At 37.6% G+C, this 20,294-nt stretch overlaps 1 protein-coding gene across 2 annotated transcripts in view; it reads left to right on the top strand.

The window, feature by feature from the left end:
- Window positions 1-20,294, top strand: part of LRBA (LPS responsive beige-like anchor protein) — a 725,050-nt gene that overhangs the window by 652,485 nt on the left and 52,271 nt on the right. The gene's annotated exons all lie outside the window — the stretch shown is intronic.

Below are 20,294 nucleotides of genomic sequence, written 5' to 3'. Positions count from 1 at the left end.
TATTCACTTATTACTTGGGAAAAGCTTCATTCCTCAAGAGAAAGTTTTATTTTAGAATGAATGGTTAATACATATGGTGTAGTAAGTGATCATAAAAATAATCTTTCTATAAAAAAAGCACTAAACAATAGAAATAATAACCATAAGAGGAGGAAGAGTAATCAGAGAAACAGCCTGCAGCTCATTAAACTTTTATGTTGTTTTTAATTTTTAGAAAACAGCTGGGTTATCAATATACAACTCTGTATTTGCATATGTCACACACCAGAAAGAATTATTTTTTCAGGCAAATATGCTTTTTTCTCCCCAAATATCTATGATCTCCAACTAAAGGATTTGTTCTTATCTTGAGCACTTTATTCTAACTGACCTCTTTATTCTTCTTTATTTCTTTATTTTTGATACCTTTTTCTGTACCGTTGCCACTTTTAATATACTCTGTTTCTTGTCTGTGGGGCTTCCCTGGTGGCTCAGGTGGTAAAGAATCCTGCCAATGCAGAAGACGCAGTAGACGTGGGTTTTATCCCTGGGTTGGGAAGATCCCCTGGCAGAGGAAATGGCAACCTACTCTAGTATTCTTGCCTGGAGAATTCCTGTGGACAGAGGAGCCTGGCGGGCTACAGTCCATAGGGTTGCAAAGAGTCGAATGTGACTGAATGAGTAACACACACATTTCTTGTCTGTACAGGCAAGGTACAAACAAATAAAGATTTGTTATTTTCTAATGATTAATTTTTTATTGTGGTTTAATTCATTATATAATATATATATAAATTTATATGTGTATGCAAATTTATATATATATATTATATATAATTTAATTCTTTCATTAATTTCTTCCATCTACCAACATTTCAAAAAAACTAAAAAACAGGGGGAAAAGTAATTTAAGAAGAAGGAAAATTTAAGATAATTGAAATCAGAGTCAGATATGAATAAGAATAAATAGTTTTCTTAAGGGAAAAAACCTTCCAAAATCCAAATTCACAAAATAAATTCATGATGAGTTGAATATTAAGTTTAAAAAATAATTTTTATTTTCCTAAAAAAAGGAAACCAATTTCCTTAAATTATTTCTGTAATATATTTAAAATATAATTGTATTTAGGGGCATGATTCTAGAACAATTCTGTATCCTTTCTTATATCCAGAATTTTCCTGTCATTTATCTTATAGATGGTATTTGCTATATCCAAAAGTTGAGAGCTCAGTCAGCAACTCCTTCAGTTCAGTCGCTCAGTCGTGTCCGACTCTTTAGTGTAAGACAATTCATTGTTGGAGTTTTGTTAGGTCAGAAATCAGCATTTAGAAGTTGTATGGGCAGTGTTGTGCTCTGAGTGAGATGATTGCACTGCATGTCGGAGCACAAAGGAGAAAGAGCCAGCTGAGATTGAGGCAGTAATAACCCGCCTGAGCACAGTCCTCGAGGAATGAGGAGCAGGCGCAGCGGTAGGCGGGGCCGGGGAGCTCCGAGCAGAGAGCACGTGGGGTCCGGTCGGGGGTGGCGGCGCATGAGTGCTTGATGACCAGGAGTGGGTAGGTAGACGCTGTCTCCAAAACGCATTTGGAAACCATTTGTGTCTGTGTGCCGTGTCATTCGTCCAAGCCACCGTCATCATCTCTCCCCTGACTGGCCTGGTCCCCCTTTTCTGCGCTTAACTACCGACAGCCCACTTTCCGCAGAGCTGCCACAGCGACATTTGAAACTGTAAATCAGACGGGGTCCCTCCGCTACCTAAGCGCCGCTGTTCCACGCTGCGCACAGCAGAGCTCTGCTCGGCCCGCAGGGTCAGGCGCCCGCCTTCCTGTCTGATCGCAAGCCCCGCGTTCTCATCCCCGCGTGTGTGCCGTGGCACCGACCTGCCTTCTGTTCCTGGCCGTGGGAGGGCTGTCACCGGCTCCGCGCCTTTTTGCCACAGCCATTTTCTCTGACTGTCCCAGGTTTTCACTTTCAGTTTCCTCGTCGTTCGGGCCTCAACTGGAAGGTCATCTCTGCAGCAGAGGCTTGCCTTCATACATCCACATCTGGTATCTTTTTGTTGTTAATTGTAGCTTAATTTAAAGCTGAAGACCGATACATGGGACACAGATTCTTTGAAATCTTTTTGAGACGTGTCACCTTGGTCTTTGCAAATGTTCTCTGTGTGCCTGAGAAATGATGGGTACTCTGCAGTTTTTAAGAGTAGAGGCCACCTTCCTATAGACAGTAATAAGTAAAGACCAGTGAAAAATGTGACTAGGGAATATTATTTTTTATTAATGTTAGTGATTGTCTTGTGGTATATTTGACCCTACAATAAAGAATCCCGTACTACTTTGCTTTCTCAGTTGGTATGCTCTCTTTTTATATTTTTCCTGTTTCTCCTTTAAAGCAATCAGTTGTCACTTCTTGTTCCTGTGTCAGTATGTCTGCCTTTTGGGCACCTACCCTCCTACTCTACAATTAGCTACTTCTTAAACGTGATAGCCTGAGAAACCAAATGACCAGGATAGAACTAAATTTAAAGTAAATAAATAGGTTTTGATTACTTCCTCAGAGACAAAGTATGAACTAGAGTAATGAAAACACTGTGCTCTAGTTCTAAGGTTCAGTGAAACAGAACAGAGCTTTCAGAAATGTGTGTGTCTGTTAGTCGTTCAGTCGTGTCTGACTCTGCAGCCCCACAGACTGCAGCCCACCAGGCTCCTCTGTCCATGGGATTCTCCAGGCAAGAACACTGGAGTGGGTTGCCATTTCCTTCTCCAAAAGGAACTACAGAAAGAAAGTGAAGTCGCTTAGTCGTGTCCAACTCTTTGCGACCCCATGGACTGTAGCCTACCAGGCTCCCCCATCCAGGGAATTTTCCAGACAAGAGTACTAGAGTGGGTTGCCATTTCCTTCTCCAGTTTCAGAGAGAGATATGAGAATATATGATAGAGGTGGTGTTTTAAATCCCTGGGAAAAGGCTATCTTATGTAACCTGTGATGTTAAGACAGCTAGCTGATTGTTATAAATTTAGATCCCTGTTTTACATCTTAAAGTGAAAGAAATTACAAATGAATTACACGTATTTGTTTGGAATAAAGGTTATAGTATAAGTATAAAAAGTTCAACTACAGGACATAGAAAATACTGTAGGAAATAGTTTTATAATCTTGGAATGGAAAAGGCCCTTTTTGTATGTCAGTAACAAAACCAAGGTCGTTAAGGAAATTGATACATTTGTCTACATAAAAACTGAAGTTTTTGTACATCCAAAAAAAGACAACAAATGACAAAGTTCAGGAATAGATAATTCACAAAAGATGAACTCCAGGCCATAAATGAATGAAGCCTTGCTAGTAATCAGTGAAATTCAATTGCATTCAATAAAATATAACACATGTTTTACCTGTTAGACTACCTCAGATGAAAAAAATAACAAAAATTCCTGTTAGAAAACAGATATAGTTGCTCAGGACTTCCCTTGTGGCTCAGAATGCGCCTGCAATGCAGGATACCTGGGTTTGATTCCTGGGATGGGAAGATCCCCTGGAGAAGGGAAAGGCTATGCACTCCAGTATTTGTCCTGGAAAATTCCATGGACTGTATCATCCATGGGGTCACAAAGAGTTGGACATGACTGAGTGACTTTCACTTTCATAGTTGCTCATAATAGCAAAAAAACCCCACAAGAACTACATAAATATCTAACAGTAGAGAAACTGATTGAATAAATATAGGTAAATCCATACAGTGAAATGCTGCTATATACATCACAAAAATTATTGCTGTACATTTCTATATTTATAGTTATGGAAAAATACTTTGCATTATTACATACAAAAACAGATCATGTTTTGAAACATAGAAAATACAAATTTTGTGATGTGTATTTATACATTAGGAAATTTCTGATGTTTATGTGGTCATCTTAGATGTTTATATGGTCATCTAACCAAAAATAGTTATTTAATCTTTGATTAGTGAGATCATGGAATTCTTTTATTTTCTACTTTCTGTATGCTGAAAATTTTTCCTGTGGAAAATCAAAAGGAAAAAGCCAACCCACAGCTCTTTCACTCTTGTGAGGGGAAAAAGTATCTGCTTGAAAATTCAAGCAAGCAATGCAGGTTAACATGAGGATAAGAATATTAACTTTGGTTTTGACTTTTTGGAGGTCTTTTGTGATTACTTTCTGGGACTGGCCATTTTTAATGTTGGTAGGATAGTGACTTTATATAATGATCTTTGTGTAACTTTGGTAAAGATGAAGGAGGTTACAATTTCTTCACTTACCTCTCTCAGAAATTAGAGTACCTGTAATCAGTTTGTTTTTTAACTCGCTGAACTAGGATTGTTCTTCATACATTTTAGAAACAAATTCCCTCATTTTTTCCAGCATATTTGAGGAGGACCACAAAAGATCACTTCCACTCTTACGGAAAATATCTTTGGTATATCACTGTTAATTGTAGTTCTTATCATCATTTTCTAAAAGCAGGAAGGCTTTGACTCAGGATTCATAAAATCTTGATTTCTGGGTTCACTACTAAATTGTGTATGTGTGGTGTTTATATGGTTTGTATATAATTAATGGTGTATAAATGGATTTTACAACTTATTTATCCAAAAATGTGCCAGAACCCTGAAAATTCAAACACCATGAAAGTATAAAGTTAAAGAGTAGAACGTCTCCACGTCTGAGTTTAGAGTCTGTTAACTGATGCCAGAGTCATATGCTAAAGTCAGCTATCACAGTTTCTACATAGTGTTCTTTGATACATACAGAAAAAAGCCTCTGCCACCGAATTCAGTGCCTTTTTCTCATGTTTGAAACTTCTCCATTAGAGATAACTTATTTAATTACAGACCTGTTTTTTGAAACAACCTTTTTCTAGTCATTCAGCTCCCTGTGTGTAGGGCTTGGTAGTAGAGTGTGACGAAAGGAAAAGTGCAGACACAGCCTAGGGTTTGAGCACCCAGCGTTGGGGAGTGCTGGGACAGACTCCAGGGGCCCCGGGGCTGGAAGCAGAGGTGGGGGTTCAGAGACCAAAAGGTCCGCTGCAGGTATATGCTGCCTGGGCCAGCGTTACTGTAACAGCACCTACCGTCTCGCGTTTCCTTCTCCCACCTTAGTGTAAGGACTCACCACATTTGCTCTGGAAGCATCGTCTTCTCCTTTACTTTTCAAGCAAATGCAGCGTTATTTTGTGTTTATGTGAGTTCAGGAATTAAAGTTATTCATTTCTTCTGAAAATGGAACTCAGCTCTATTTACAAAGATGGGTAGGGAAGAGGAAAAGGAGAGACGTGATCCTGCTCGATTTGAGGAATTACAGACAGTGTGTCTCATAATACGAAAGTAAAACCTGAAAAATTTCCCCCAAGTTGTGTTTAGTGTCAATGGTTGATTTTCCCTCTTCCAAATGCTGTTTTAGTAACACATAATCACTCTGAGAAGATCTGTTTTCCAAAAGAAGCAGCAGCAGTGTTTAAGTTTACATGACCCCAGTCTCATGACAGCAGTAGCAAATCAGATATCTTATCCAAGGAAAAGCATTTTTGGCTTAGAATTCAATCATTTTCATGGTGGGAGTCAACAGCTTACTTCAGCTCTAACACTACTGCAGAACACTCGCTGCAGTGAATCTTTCAGAAAGCATAAACACGATTGGTATTTATAGCATTGTTAACATTTGCTAAATAGTTAGGGGAATGGTCTGTAAGCCTGTTTTAAGCAGGTGGGGGAGCAGGAATCTTTGTTGTGACTGCCGTGAGATTTAAGAGTAGGACATTAGGACAACAGGGTTACAATGGTTGTAGCAAGAGAATAAAGTGGAGATATTGAATAAAATAAGTTAAGATTTCACACAGCCGCAATTGAGAGTGTTACAATAATAATCCTGACGCATCTCTGGCCAGAAGTGTGTTACACAGATGGCATATTTGACACAGTGCAGGGCAGGAACTGAACAGTGAAAAGCCAAATAAACAGTAAGGATTAGTCAAGTTTTAATTGAAAACCTACATAAAACCTTGAAATTATGCCAAACTTTCTTGTATATTAAAATCACAATCAAAGTTTCCCTTAGTTAAACATTAAAATTGTCAATAAAGCTAATCTCCATATTTTGCTAGTTATTATGCCTCTTGCAGACTTATGAGTTAAGTAAGTGTAGCTGAATTATACACCCAAGGACCTGAAGCAAAGTGTTCATATTTTTATGATTTTTTCCTCTGTCAGCTGCCCAAGGAATCCCTGAGCCACTGAGGATGATGACTTCTGTCATAACCTTCTGCTGTCTAGGCACCATCTTTATTTTAAATTGGAAGTGTGAAAGTACTCTCAAATCAAGTGACTGAATTTTGTTTTCAAAATATTAAGCTAAATTCAAGCTTCTAGAATGGTTAAGATAAAACTACCTAGATTTGAAAAATCTCTGTAAGACTATTTGCAAGTGTAACTGATTGCTAAATGTTAGAATAGCATAGTCAGATTTCAAATTTCAGAATAGCAATGTTGTTTTCTTTTGCTTCTACAAAGATGAGGAAGTTTACTTAGAATCACTATTTTTAGTTTATGTTATTGGTGCAAAGGAAGAACTGAGATTCTATGAATACAGTATTCAGGAAACATTCAGTGCAAAATTTTTAAATGTTACATATTACTTAACACTGTTGTAACAGTAAACATACTGCCTTCCCTCTATCTCTGCCAGATGTGTGTATCTATGTGTGTTGTTTTTCAGTCTTAAGTTTCTTGAAGTCAAAGATTCCTCACTCTACCTCATTTCAGTGTTTGTACATGGTGGATACTCACAAACATTATTGAGAAAATAGATGAAATGAATGACCAAATGACTGTTTCCATGACATAGTTTAAACAGACTTGTCTAGTTTTAAGAAATAACCTTTTGAATGCACTATCCTGATTTTTTTTTCCCTTTGAGAACTTTGACTATGTTTTCACTGTTTGCCTCTTAGTATTGGCAGCCTCTTTGAAGCAACATTCCACTTATTTTTCTAGGCAGGCGGCTTTATCTACTCGTTTCCAGTAGCTAGAGATGGAGGTGTTTTGAATGAGCACATCAATGTTCTAGACAGAGATACTGTTTGAAATTATCCATGAACACAGTGCCGCTGAGCATTATTGAGTGACATTTGTTTCTGTTGGTTGTGTCTGCTCTGACTAGCTGGTTTCTTTCAGATTGGCAGCTGGAATTATGCTGCAGTGGATGGACAGCTCCGAGAAGCAGAGATTGTAGTGAGGCTGCGCTGGGTCTCAGTGTGATGTGCCTGGAATGTATGGGCTCAGTTAAAGGCTCTGATGGGAAACCTGGGCATATTTTCACAATTTATAATTAATTTATGTATAACATAAACATAAAGTTTAAGTGGTGACTTCCATAATATTATTGAGCAGATAAGTAAAAATACTCCCTTTTCTAATTTTCCCTCTCCCCTGCTTTCTTGTCACTGAATTCTTTTTTTTTTTTTAAAAGAGGTTTACTTTATTTAGCTAGCTATTCTCTCTTTGCTTTTTATATATATTATATGCCATCATGATATGTATATGTCTCCAGATACCAAATGTAAGTAAAAATAGTTTGCTTACAAAATGTATACTGCATACTTTTCTAAATATTTAGTTAGCCGTAAATGATGGTAAAATATTGCTGAAACTAATGGCTCCTTGAAACCAGATAGAAATAATTTAGGAAATAAACTCAAAATAACAAAATTAACTTTGTAGTAAGGTCTGTTGGTTTCACAGTGTTTGACCAGTTTATCAGCTGGAGTTGTTCTGAGATGGTTAAGAAGTACTTCTGGTTACTATATCAATGGAAAAAATAAACTTCATAAAGCTATGTTTTATATTTTCAGATTTTTCCTTATATTTTTTAGTTTTTTATTTTTTTAAATGTAAATTTTTTGTTACTCTTTATTTTAAAAGTAATACATGCTTTGTGTAAGACACCAACTAGAATAAAGGTGAAGAAGGTATTCATTTTTATTCTGCCAATCTTTTCATCCACTCTCCACCAGAGATAATAACTGGTAGGTTTATGTACCTCTCCAGATTTTGCACACGTGTATTTATGTATGTACTCACATAGCATGTACTCATTTAACATATATACGGGCATTGTTATAGTTTATTTTTATGTTTAATTTTTTATTAAATGAGCTAATGTGCTGTATTCTTTGTTGATTTGGAATTGTTTTAATCAGTATACTCTAGGCTAGTTTCCATCTCACACACACTCAGCTCGGCACATCCATTTTCATGACTGTGCAGTGCTCCATGAGCACAATTTAGTTTTCTCCCCTAGTTTTTACATAACTGTAAAAAATTGTCTCAAAATTAAAAATAGTTGCAGTCTTTCAAGTCCAGATTTACATAGAATGACTTTGTTCAGTTAACATATTTATTCACTATATCCATCTTTTGTGTGGATTACTTTGCATAATTTGTTGATTAAATATTATCTGGTGTTTATTTTGACCATAAATTTAATTGACTTTTAAAACTTCCAGTTGATAGTAGTATATCCATGAAACCTTTTTCCCTGATAGGTTATTTATCTTTTACATTATGCTTTACAAAGTTTGAACTCTATATTTCTTATTTCCAGAGAACTTGAATATTTACATTTCAATCTTAAAAGATTCCTTTTAAATAATTTGAGTTAGGTTCATTATGCTTTTTTAAAATTTGTACATTTATTGTTCTGGCTTTTAAAAAGTAATTCTGTATTTCATTTCTTATATTAAGAGGGAGCTTGGTTTCTCAATGTTTCTAAATGTTGCTTTACCTTTTTTTTAACCAGCTAGAGGTATTATGCAAACATAACACCTTTTAGATTCTTTTAGATTCTTTAGAAATATCTTTTAGATTCTTCATCCATTTTAATCAAGTATATCTACTTGTTATGGATTCTCTTTCAGCCTTAGCAGTTAATATTATTAGGATTTTTGTCCTTTAGGAATTAAATACTAACTTAAACATATAATGATTAGTATGCTTTTTTAACTTGATATTCAGCATATTTTAACAATGGACTCAGAAGGCACTGAGGCTGGTTAACTAGAAAGTTAGTAAATTTTGAGTGGACACTGGTCAAATATCCAGCAAGTTTTTCTCCAGTTTAATTCAACTGTGTGAAGGGTAAGGGGAAAGAGAGGCTCAAGTGATATTATGGTATGTAACACAGGAGAAATCACTAAATGGCCTATTGTGACTCTTTTTAAATGGTGAAAATTGAATTAATTCTGAAATCCAAACTATGAAGTCTTATTTGCATTTGTAAGTATCTTTTGGTGAGGAGTTACTCTACAATCTTAAGATAGCCTTCTAGAACTTAATTTTGGTAATGTCAGAAAATTTTAATATACTAATAATGGCATGTTCCTTTTTATTAAATGATTTTTTCAATTTCCCTATCCCAATTTTATAGTGCTTTTAGATGTAAATATATAGGGGATAAAATGCAATTTCAGAGTTGTGTGCTTAAGAAAAGCAGAGTACATATGTGTTTACCTTAATTGCATCCATATGTTTAAGTTATTTCTCCCCCAAACCCATCTTAAAATAAAGTTTTACAGCTTTATTGTTGGTTACTAAGTGTGGTACTGAGTTAACTTGTTTCCTCTGTTAGATTAAAAAGACCACTTCAGAGAGTCTAAAATATTCATTCTTAGGTTGAATCCCTATGTTGTCACTCAGCCAGTCTACTTTCTTTTCCTTTGTTTCTTTCATTTTATCTAGTGTGTGTACCTATATTCCCTCTGCATACTGATATAATGTCCCTTTCTCTCAATGTAGCCATAAAATCTTGCAAGTATGCAGTGGTTGGCACAGAAAACAATAGAATACACAGCTTGTTGAGAATCTTTTCATAATATTTCCATTTGGAAATCCATTAATAAATTCTCTAGGTAATATTTGAGATGCTGTTTATAAAATACAAGTATGTGGTTTTACTGGAAAGTCTTGAAGTATTTGCATAGTCTTTTTTATTACTACGTATTTCAACATCTGGAATGCTGCCTGCTGGATTCAGCTTTATTATCGAAAGTAGTAACAGGCTATTTACAGAAATAATTGGGAAGTGATGAATAAGAATGAAGTAAACCTTCTAGTAGAAATCTTTAGTAGAATGTTTTTTTCAGTGCTAGGCTGCTCTGTGATAGTATTAGGAGGTATCTCTTAGCTGCATCCTTGCTGAATTGTGCTGACTTGGATAACCTTTCATTCATTTAGCAAATATTTCTTGAGCACCTACTGTGTGTCAGGCCCCCCAGAAGCACAGCAATACTTGGAAGTCTCTGCTCTCACTCAATAAGACAGGAATTAGACCAGTGATTAGAATTTTAGTTAAGTAGGTAAAGTAAGTAGGGGGTCTGTACACAGTTGTTCCAAGAGCAACTGTCTGGATGAAACCTAGAAAGAGATTTCTCACAGTACAGAGATATGTAAGCTGAGTCTTAAAGAATGAGGAGGAGGCAACCACACAGAGAAAGGGGATAGAAAAGAATAGGAAAACAATATGTATAAAAGCAGTATGTCACATTACATCATATCTTACAGAGTTTAAGAGGGACAGTGTGAGGATGAGACTGGAAACATAATTAGGAGAACCAGATCACTATTACTAATAGTCTTAATTATAAGTGATTAGAAACATTTAGTAAATGCTTACTTAACCTCTCAGCCAGACACCATGTTGTCTTTTATGTATATGTTGTAATACTAACACTTATAGAGGTGTCACAAACTGTTCTGTGTTTTATATTATTTCATTTAAACTTTACAACAACCCAATAAATACCAACTATCATTATCACCATTCTTAGACAAGAATACTAAGGCCTAACTTGCCAGAGTCACTCAGCTGGTATGTGATAAAGCTAACATCTGAACTGCAGCAGTCTGATAGCAGCGTCTGTGGGGCCAGCCTGCGATAAGGAGTTTGGGTGGAAGGATTTTAACAAGAGAAGCCACTAATCAAATTTGCAGCTTTAGCATTGAGCATCTCCTTTCAAGTTCACACGTGTTTAACCTTTCTGAACAAAGATGAAGGCTGCTGGCTAATGCTTATAATTTGGGATTTTTTAAAATATTTTTGTTCTCCATGTAGTTTTGCAGTAACCCTGAAAAAAACAAACTGCTTAAAGGCAGGCACACTCTCCTATTGTCCAATAAATCTTTCAAGCACATTGCCTAGGCTGAATCCCCCCTTGAAGGAACCTAAGGCCAAATGTGTTAATAATTATTGAAATTGACTAATGGGTACATGGGGATTCATTATCCTATTTCATAATAAAAATTTAGCATAATAATCAAATTCTAAATATTTATCACCTGGGACCAAAACTCTCTAGGTGAAGTAGAGTTTATTAAAAACAGTTTAGGCATTTGGTAGAGTTCATTAAGCTACCCTATTACCTGTTCACCTTCCTGTTATACCTGTGTGTTTCCTGTGATTTAAGGCCTCTGTTATGCATCTGAAATATTCAGGAATAGAATAGAATATCAGGAATAGAAATATTCCTGTATATACAAAGGGCTAGAGTGAAAAGTGAAGAGAGAGCGATAAACAAAATTACTTGAAGGATTTTTTCAAATCACACATATTCCCCCAGGATTTCTCACTTGACCTTTAAGAATCACTGCTACAGAGAGACCCAGGAGTGTTTGTGTATCCCTCAGGTGTGCTGGGGGCTGAAAGAATGAGGATTACTGCCTTTCACTTCAGTTCAGTTCAGTCTCTCAGTCGTGTCTGACTCTTTGCGACCCCATGAACTGCAGCACGCCAGGCCTCCCTGTCCATCACCAACTCCCGGAGTCCACCCAAACCTATGTCCATTGAGTCAGTGATGCCATCCAACCATCTCATCCTCTGTCGTCCCCTTCTCCTCCCGCCCTCAATCTTTCCCAGCATCAGGGTCTTTTCAGATGAGTCAGCTCTTCACATCAGGTGGCCAAAGTATTGGAGCTTCAGCTTCAACATCAGTCCTACCAATGAACTCCCAGGACTGCCTTTAGTGACACCTTATAGAACTTTTCTAACAAAGACTCTTTTGTCCTCTTTGTAGCAACAGATAACAGCCTTTACTTATCACTCCCCATTCTCCCTCTCATCCCCATTTGTCTCATCAAGAACTGTGCTCCGAACTTCCTGGTATGTCCACTGCAGGGAACACAAGTTTCAATCCTTGGTCAGAGAACTAAGATCCCACATGCTGTGTAGCGCAGCCAAAAAAGAAAATTAAACTTTGCTCTTCTCTTGAGCTTGTTTCTGTCCCAGTACTGGGCAGTCTTGGTACATAAAAGGTACTCGATATGAGGAAGGAAATGGTAACCCACTCCAGTGTTCTTGCCTGGGAAATCCTATGGACAGGGGAGCCTGGTGAGCTGTAGCCCATGGAATTGCAAGAGTTAGACAAGGCTTAGGAGCCAAACCACCATATTACTTTCATATTAAAAGGCAATATAAATAGACAAAATAACTTCTAAAATAGTTACTGGTAGCTTATCAGTGCTAAAAAGTAATATTTTGTCTTATTCTAGAGCTTCATGACCTTTTAAATTACACCCTACCCCACAGGCAAATAAAAAGATGTTTTGGAATGCCACATTGTGTAGCTGTTGAAACTAATAATTTTGTGTGTTATAGGTTAAAGTGTATGTTTCATTTCTGGCTCTATTTTGCAGCCCAGTTTTTGTTTTACTTTGATTTCCACTTAAAGTTGGCTTTAAAAGAATACCCTATTTGTGTATCTTTATAAATCAGTCATTTGAGGTACAAGACTGATTTGTAAAGCATATGTGTGAAATAGAGGATGTTATTTTTAACAGCAACAGCAAGAAAAGGTAGGGTAAACTTCTTTGTTGTGTGAATAGTTTGTACAAGGCATTGTTCTTCCTGCTTGCACACTTCTAAAATACATGATATTCTAGCCTTAAGTTTAGTTGCTTGGACAGACCAGTGATATGCTAAAAACTAACATTACAAGGAAGCCCGAATTAAATGTGTAATTAGCATCATGAATAAGCTGTAAGATTTGGGAAATGTTACACCAATAAGGTCTTAGTGATGCAGATAACCACAATGGTGTGGCCAGTCACCTAGAGCCAGACATCCTGGAGTGTGAAGTCAAGTGGGCCTTATGAAACATTAGTATGAACAAAAAGCTAGTGGAGGTGACGGAATTCTAGCTGAGCTATTTAAAGTACTAAAAGATGATGCTGTCAAAGTGCTGCATTCAGTATGTCAGCACATTTGGATAACTCAGCAGTGGCCACAGGACTGGAAAAGGTCAGTTTTCATTCCAGTCCCAAATCAGGGCAATGCCAAAGAATGTTCAAGCTACCACACAATTGTGCTTGTTTCACATGCTAGCAAGGTTATGCTCAAAATCCTTCAAGCCTGGCTTCAGCAGTATGTGAACCAAGAACTTCCAGATGTACAAGCTACATTTCTAAAAAGCAGCAGAACCAGAGATCAAATTGCCAACATTTGTTGGATTATGGGAATAGCAAGGAAGTTCCAGAAAAATATATGCTTCTTTGACTATGTTAAAGTCTTTGTGTGGATCACAGCAAACTGGAAAATTCTTAAAGAGATAGGAATACCAGACCACCTCATTTGTCTCCTGAGAAACCTGTGTATGCAGGTCAAGAAGCAGCAGTTAGAACTGGACATGGAACACTGACTGGTTCAAAATTGAGAAAGGAAAATGATAAGGCCGTATATTGTCACCTGCTTATTTAACTTATATGCAGGGTACATCATACAAAATGCTGGGCTGGATGAATCACAAGCTGGAATCAAGATTGCCAGGAGAAATTTCAACAACCTCAGATATGCAGATGACACCATCCTAATGGCAGAAAGCGACAAGGAACTAAAGAGACTCCTGATGAAGGTGAAAGAGTGAAAAAGCTGATTTAAAACTCAACATTCGAAAAACTAAGATCTTGGCATCAGTCCCATCACTTCATGGCAAATAGAAGGGAAAAAAGTGGAAACAGTGACAGATTTTATTTTCCTGGGTTCCAAATCACTGCAGATGGTGATTGCAGCCATGAAATTAAAAACCACTCACTCCTTAGAAGGAAAACTGTGAGAAACCTAGACCAAAAAAAAAGGCAGAGACATCACTTTGCCAACAAAAGTCCATATAGTCAAAGCTCTAGTTTTTCCAGTAGTCATGAGTGCTGAAGAATTGATGCTTTCAAACTGGTGTTGTTGGAGAAGACTCTTGAGAGTCCCTTGGACTACATGAAGATCAAACCAATCAATCCTAAATGAAATCAACTCTGAATAGTCATTGGAAGGACTAATGCTGAAGCTCCAATACTTTGGCCACCTGATGTGAACAGCCGATTCATTGGTAAAGATCCTGATGCTGGGAAAGATTGAAGGCCAAAGGAGAAGGGGGTGGCAGAGGATGAGATGGTTAGAGAGCCTCACTGACTCAATGTGTATGAATTTGAGCCAACTCCAACAGATAGTGAAGGACAGGGAAACCTGGCGTGTTGCAGTCCATGAGGCCGCAAAGGGTCGGACACGACTCAGCAACTGAACACCACCACCACCACCAAGGTAGGACTCAAGCAGGGTTTTCTAGAGAGTGGTACGACTTAGAAAACTGAAGATGAAGAAGACTAATCTAGGAGAGACAGTGGCGTAAGAGAAAACGTAAGATAGAAATGGCTGGTTTTTTAGTGAAAGAAAACCTGCTTGACTGTACAGAGAGTTGGATGAGGGAATATCAGCAGGCCTTCATCTTTTTCTTTCTTTTAAAAAATCTGTATTTTGAATTAAGTTTAGCCACAGACAAGTTGGAAAATTTCTTTTGTACGTTTCTTCCCAAGCACCCTCCCTCCCCTACCATCACCATGTTATATAACTTTACTGAAATGATCAAGACCATGGAAATAATATTTGTTCCGTGTAATTAAACTACAGACCTTGTGAAGGTCACCACATTCTCTATTGACTCAAGTCACATTCTCAAGTCACATTCTCATGACTCTTTTTCTGTTTAATGATCTTATGCAATGACTAAATCACATGTATTTAGTTGATATCTTCTTGGTTTTCTTCTAAATGTAAGAATGAATCAGTCTGTACTTGTCTTTAATAGTCTTGATATTTGTGGAAAGTGGTCACATATTTTGTTGAATGTCTCTGAATTTGTCTCATTTTCACATGATTCAAATGAAGTTATTTATTTTTTGTCAAGGATACCATAGAAATTATATAGCATTCTTCTCAGTGCCTCATATGAAGGAGTAAGACTGTATCTTTTAAGAAGTGGCAGTTAATTGAAAATATTTGATCAGGGGAATGTTACGTAAAGGAGAGTTCGAGAAAGCTCAAGTCTGTAGGAAGAAATTAAATGACAAATAACAGAAGAGTCACTATTATAATTCTCAGTACCTGAAATTACAAGAAATTCCTGGATTCAAATAGAAAGGAGTATGAGAAACTTATAAAAGAAGTGATTAGGTCTAGTTACTGATTATATATAAGAGGTAAAATTTTTAAATATTAGATTCTGAGCATTAAAAATAAAATCAAAAGGGAAGTCTCATCCTTGATTGAAGAATGCTAGAATAAAATTAATTTTTCCAGATTTTCGATTTAATAATTCTAAGTGTGCTGAGATATACACATAGTACAGATGGATGGCCATCAGGCAAAGTGTAAATGAACACTTCATAGAAATTGACAGTCCTCTGGCTTTAGATTTGGGAATCCTTCATATAGAGCTAAGATTTGAAGTCATGACAGTAAAAAAAAAAAATTTCTGGGGCAGGAAGTTTAGATCAAGAAAATTGGAGTGTGAAAAGATAACTTGCAGTGATGAGTTCATTTGTGGATGAGAAATAAGAGTAGAGGTTGGCAGATCACAGAGAATAAAGGAGTAGGTTAGAGGACCAAACTAGTGTAGAGCCATAGATGCCAGAGCAGAGAGCACATGAAGCAACCAAGGTGTGATCAACAGTGTTAATTGCTTTAGAGATCAAGATAATGACAGAATGGTAATGAGCTTTAGAAACAATGAGAAGAACCTAGAATTATCAGTTGATGATATTAGGTTTGACTATAAAGTTTTGAGATTACCTTACAGTCTTATTCTATAATTTTCTCACTTGATAAAGCCCTTTCTATTGTATTGTTATCACCAACAACTTAAAAGTTAGTCAAGAAATATAACATTTGTGTCTAAGAATTATGTAATTTTTTTAGATGTCTTAAGGACTTAGAAAAATATTATTTAACCTATGTGAGATAATACAACTTTTATTTCATAATTGAGACAGAATTCACACCACTGTGTTCCATGACTTGAAAAATCATTTCCCTGTAAAAGGTCAGTAATGTGTTAATTTTATTAAAATTTTAAGACAAAAAAACTGTGTTAGAAAGGGGAGATTGGTGTTTTTAAAAATTTTCTCACCATCTATGTACTTTTCATTTATAAACAAGGCTAAGTACATGTAGTATTAAGGATATTGGTATTATGTAGTATTGAGGCCAGTTGCATTAAATTTATATCTATAATAAAAATTCATGTGCGATAATGTCATTATTCTTAGTTTCTCTATAGTAGTTGGTGTTACTGACCATTCTGTCTTTGAAATTCTCATCTATAGCTTCCACATCACCCTATCGTGCTCCCCAGCTCCCAACAACCTCTCCCTTCTGTTGTCATCTTCTTCATATCGAACCCTAAATACGAGCATTCCCCAAGTTTCACCTCTCTGTCTCTTTATATATGTGTCTCATGTATTTTCTTCCTGGGAGCTTAACCGGTAGACTTCAAACTGTGCTCCAGAGCCCTAAGATTTCTCAGAATTGTCTCAGGACAGTTTTGCTCATCTTTTAAGTTAAATAGCCCTGTCTCTGTGTTTTTTTGTATTGGGGTTTTGTGTAAAACTTCATTTGAAAAAGCAAATCATTTCTGCTGCTTAAAAATACATACATAAACAGAGTGAGAGGGAAGGATCAAAAACCGTTGACTTAAATTTCTCTTGTGTGAGTGACACCCAAGTGAACACCTCTGATGTTTCAGCCCAGGGCTAGTCCTAGGCTGTCTTTTGTCCCCTGGACATCTCAGCCTGGCTCAGTAGCTGTCACTCTCACCTCAGATTTCCACATCTGACATAAAATGCACTTTCTCCTGCAAAGCTAGTTCTCCCTCACAGAAATTTATATTTCTATTCATTGCTTTGCTACTCTAAAATATGCAAGTTCAAAAGCAAAGAATTAGTGTTGTCCTTTCTCTTCATTGCTCAAAGTGATCAGTCTCTAAGACTTGTTGATTTTGCCTTAGATCGTGGTTCACATATTTATCCCTTTCTTGCAAATAACACAGCTTCCGTGAGGACGGAGGTGTCCAGTTCCTTATGTTTTGGACTGCTCTCTGAATCTCCAAGGAGATCTCTCTGACTCTAGGCACTTAGCCCTGTAGTATACTTTGAAATGCTGAGCCAGATTTCAGGGTTTTTTTTTGTTTTTGTTTTTTAAATAATATATTCATTATCATCACCACTCTCATTGTAAACTCCTGAAGCATTTCTTCCTTTTCTGTTTTCACTGTGTTAAATGGCGATCACGCTCAGCCCCCAAACCCAACAATAATTCAACATTTTATTTAGTGCCTTGTATGTGCTTGGCATTTTGCTAAACACTTTATAGGTATTACTTAATTTTCCAAATAATTCTCCAAGTGAGGCATTATTCTTCTGTGCTTTCAGCGGGGAAACAGAGATTAAGCCACCTATTCAAACACAGCAAATAAATGGAAAAATCAGGATTAGCACTCTTAACCAATTAGCTCCATAGGCCAAGTGTGTAAGCTGTCTGTTGCCCACTCCCCTGCTTTTAAACGAGGGGAAACGTATGTGGGCTGTTGGGCCAGGACCACTGAAGGCAGCAGTCAAGGGAGAGGGCACTGGCTTCGCTGTTTCTAAAGATCCTTAAGGTTAACATTGAGCCAGCTGTGAATCCACACGTCTTAGAAGAGCAGCGCTCCACCTCCTTCTCTCTGACTGCCTTAGGCCTCAGGCTGCCCTTGTGATGCTTTTTTCCTCAAGATTGTCCTTGATGTTGATCATGAATTGATTTCACCCCATCGAAAAATGCTTTAGATACTGTTCTCAAGTGACCCTAGTCTCTACTCCCCACTTCCTGTTGACTCCTTTTCTGAAGCCTGGGGCCAGCCTTGTCTCCTGCCACGCCTGCTGCTCTCATTCTGTGTGAGCGAATGCTGGATGATGATGATGATGTTGACGTTAGAGCTACTTTGTTAATTCACTCGTTGGGTTGTAAACTCATGCTTTTTGTGTGCTCAGTCTTATCCCTAGGCCATGGCACTGTCCGTAACAGATAAGGAAGACCAGCTTACTGGTTGAGAGTATGAGCTCTGAGTCAGGCTGCTTAGGTACAAAATTTGAGCCTGCTGTTTAATTACTGTGTGACCTTGGACAAGATATTTAAGTTCTCTGTGCATTATTTTTATCAGTTAATAGATATAGTAAAGTACTCACATCATACAGTTTAAAGATTAAATGATACAGGATACTAAAATCACTTAGAAAAATACCTGGCAAGTAGTAACTACTAAATAAGTATTTGTTATTGATGTGTGTGTGCACTCTGTTGTGTCTGACTCTTTGCACCCCATGGACTCTAGCCGGCCAGGCTCCTCCGTCCATCAGATTCTCCAGGCAGAAACACTGGAGTGGGTTTCCATTTCCTAATCCAGGGTTATTGTCGTTAGTAGCCCTCAATGAATACTGGTTGTGTATTAAGAGTCTAATCTGTACCAGTAAGCACTTTGCTGTGTTTTTTTGCGTACGTACTATTTGCTTCTCAACATAACACTGTGAGGTTGATATTATTATTATTATCCATATCTTACAGGAAGAAAATTGAAACTGGGGTTGAGTGACTTGCCCTGGGTCACATAGCTTGTAAATGGTGTGCAGTCAGTATTAGCACATGGTCTGTGTGACTCCAAAGCCCATGGTCCTTTTCCTATACCACTCAGCTTTCACAGAGGTCTTTGCAGTCCTTTCTGCCTAAGCTGGTCACAGTGCATTCCTTGAATTTGTTGAGCTAACTGCATCAGATGTTATTCAATCATCCAAGTACATGCCCTGCTTTCCGTATTAGGAATACTTTCTTCAAGGGCAGAAACACTGACACCTCATATGCCGTTTACATCATTGATGATTACGATTAAATACATTAATGGCTGAATTGCTATTATTGTTTCTTAAAAGGTGGTTGTAAAGGACTACTAATGGTATCCTCATCAAATAAAAAAAGGAAGTTAAGAGTGCATAATTTTATTTCCCTGTTTATAATTTATTAATCACCTACAGTTCTGCAGAGCATATAAAAATTGAAATACCTGTTTTCTTAGGGATTAAAAAATAGCATGACAAACATATATTCCCTTACAAAGAGATTTTCTTCCTCCTTTTAGCCCAGAAGTTAAAAATACTCCTGTGGAGGTGTTGAAGTCATCTATATATGTCTCTGCTTCCTCTCTCCCCTCACACATACTGTGGCATTTATTCATTCACTCAATTTAAAGATTTAAGAGTGAAGAAAATAGATAAGGTCCTCGCTCTCGCGGATCTTGTTTTAGTGGGAGGAGACAGGCATAAACAAGTAAAGAAATAAAATCATTACAAACAGCGACGACGTCTGGCATTTCAGAGTTTACTGTGATGAGGTTGGGAAGTGCGCACCCAGGCTGGGGGGACAGGAAGAGTAAGGGGCTTGCAACAAAGGGCTGAGACACACGTCTTCCAAGAAGAGCACACACATGTGGTCCCTGGGTTATTGCTTGGATGCAACATATGGCTTTTACTTTGCTCTTCAGCCACCTAGGTTCAAAGAGACTGTCAACAGTAATGCTCTTCCCATGGCAAAAGTAAGAGCGTCAGGCGATTTTCACAGGTGCTTTGTTTCTTCTACTTCCCAGGATGAGATAGGGCCTAGAATCAAAGCAGAGCTTGGTTTTCTCTATACCTGTAAAAGATTAGCCTTAGGTCAACAGGGATGATGCAAGCATGGGGCAAAAAATGCAAGAAAATAGAGATGACGCCCAGAAGGAGCATTTGGGACTGTAAGAGCTGGTTTCTGTTTCCCACCATGGAGCAGGGTGAGAACGTCTGCAGGGCTAGGAGGCACAGCTGCCGTGGTCCTGCAGTGGCCTCAGCCTCGTTGCCCCGCCGGGGGCTTGATCGCCAGTGTGAAACAAGCCAGAAGTAAGGGCTGACATGTCCAGGCGACAGTTG

Source organism: Dama dama, chromosome 5 (genome assembly GCF_033118175.1).
Source record: "Dama dama isolate Ldn47 chromosome 5, ASM3311817v1, whole genome shotgun sequence".
Lineage (NCBI taxonomy): Eukaryota > Metazoa > Chordata > Mammalia > Artiodactyla > Cervidae > Dama > Dama dama.
Note: the sequence above shows the minus strand (reverse complement) of the source record. Positions and strands in the feature narration are given on the sequence as shown.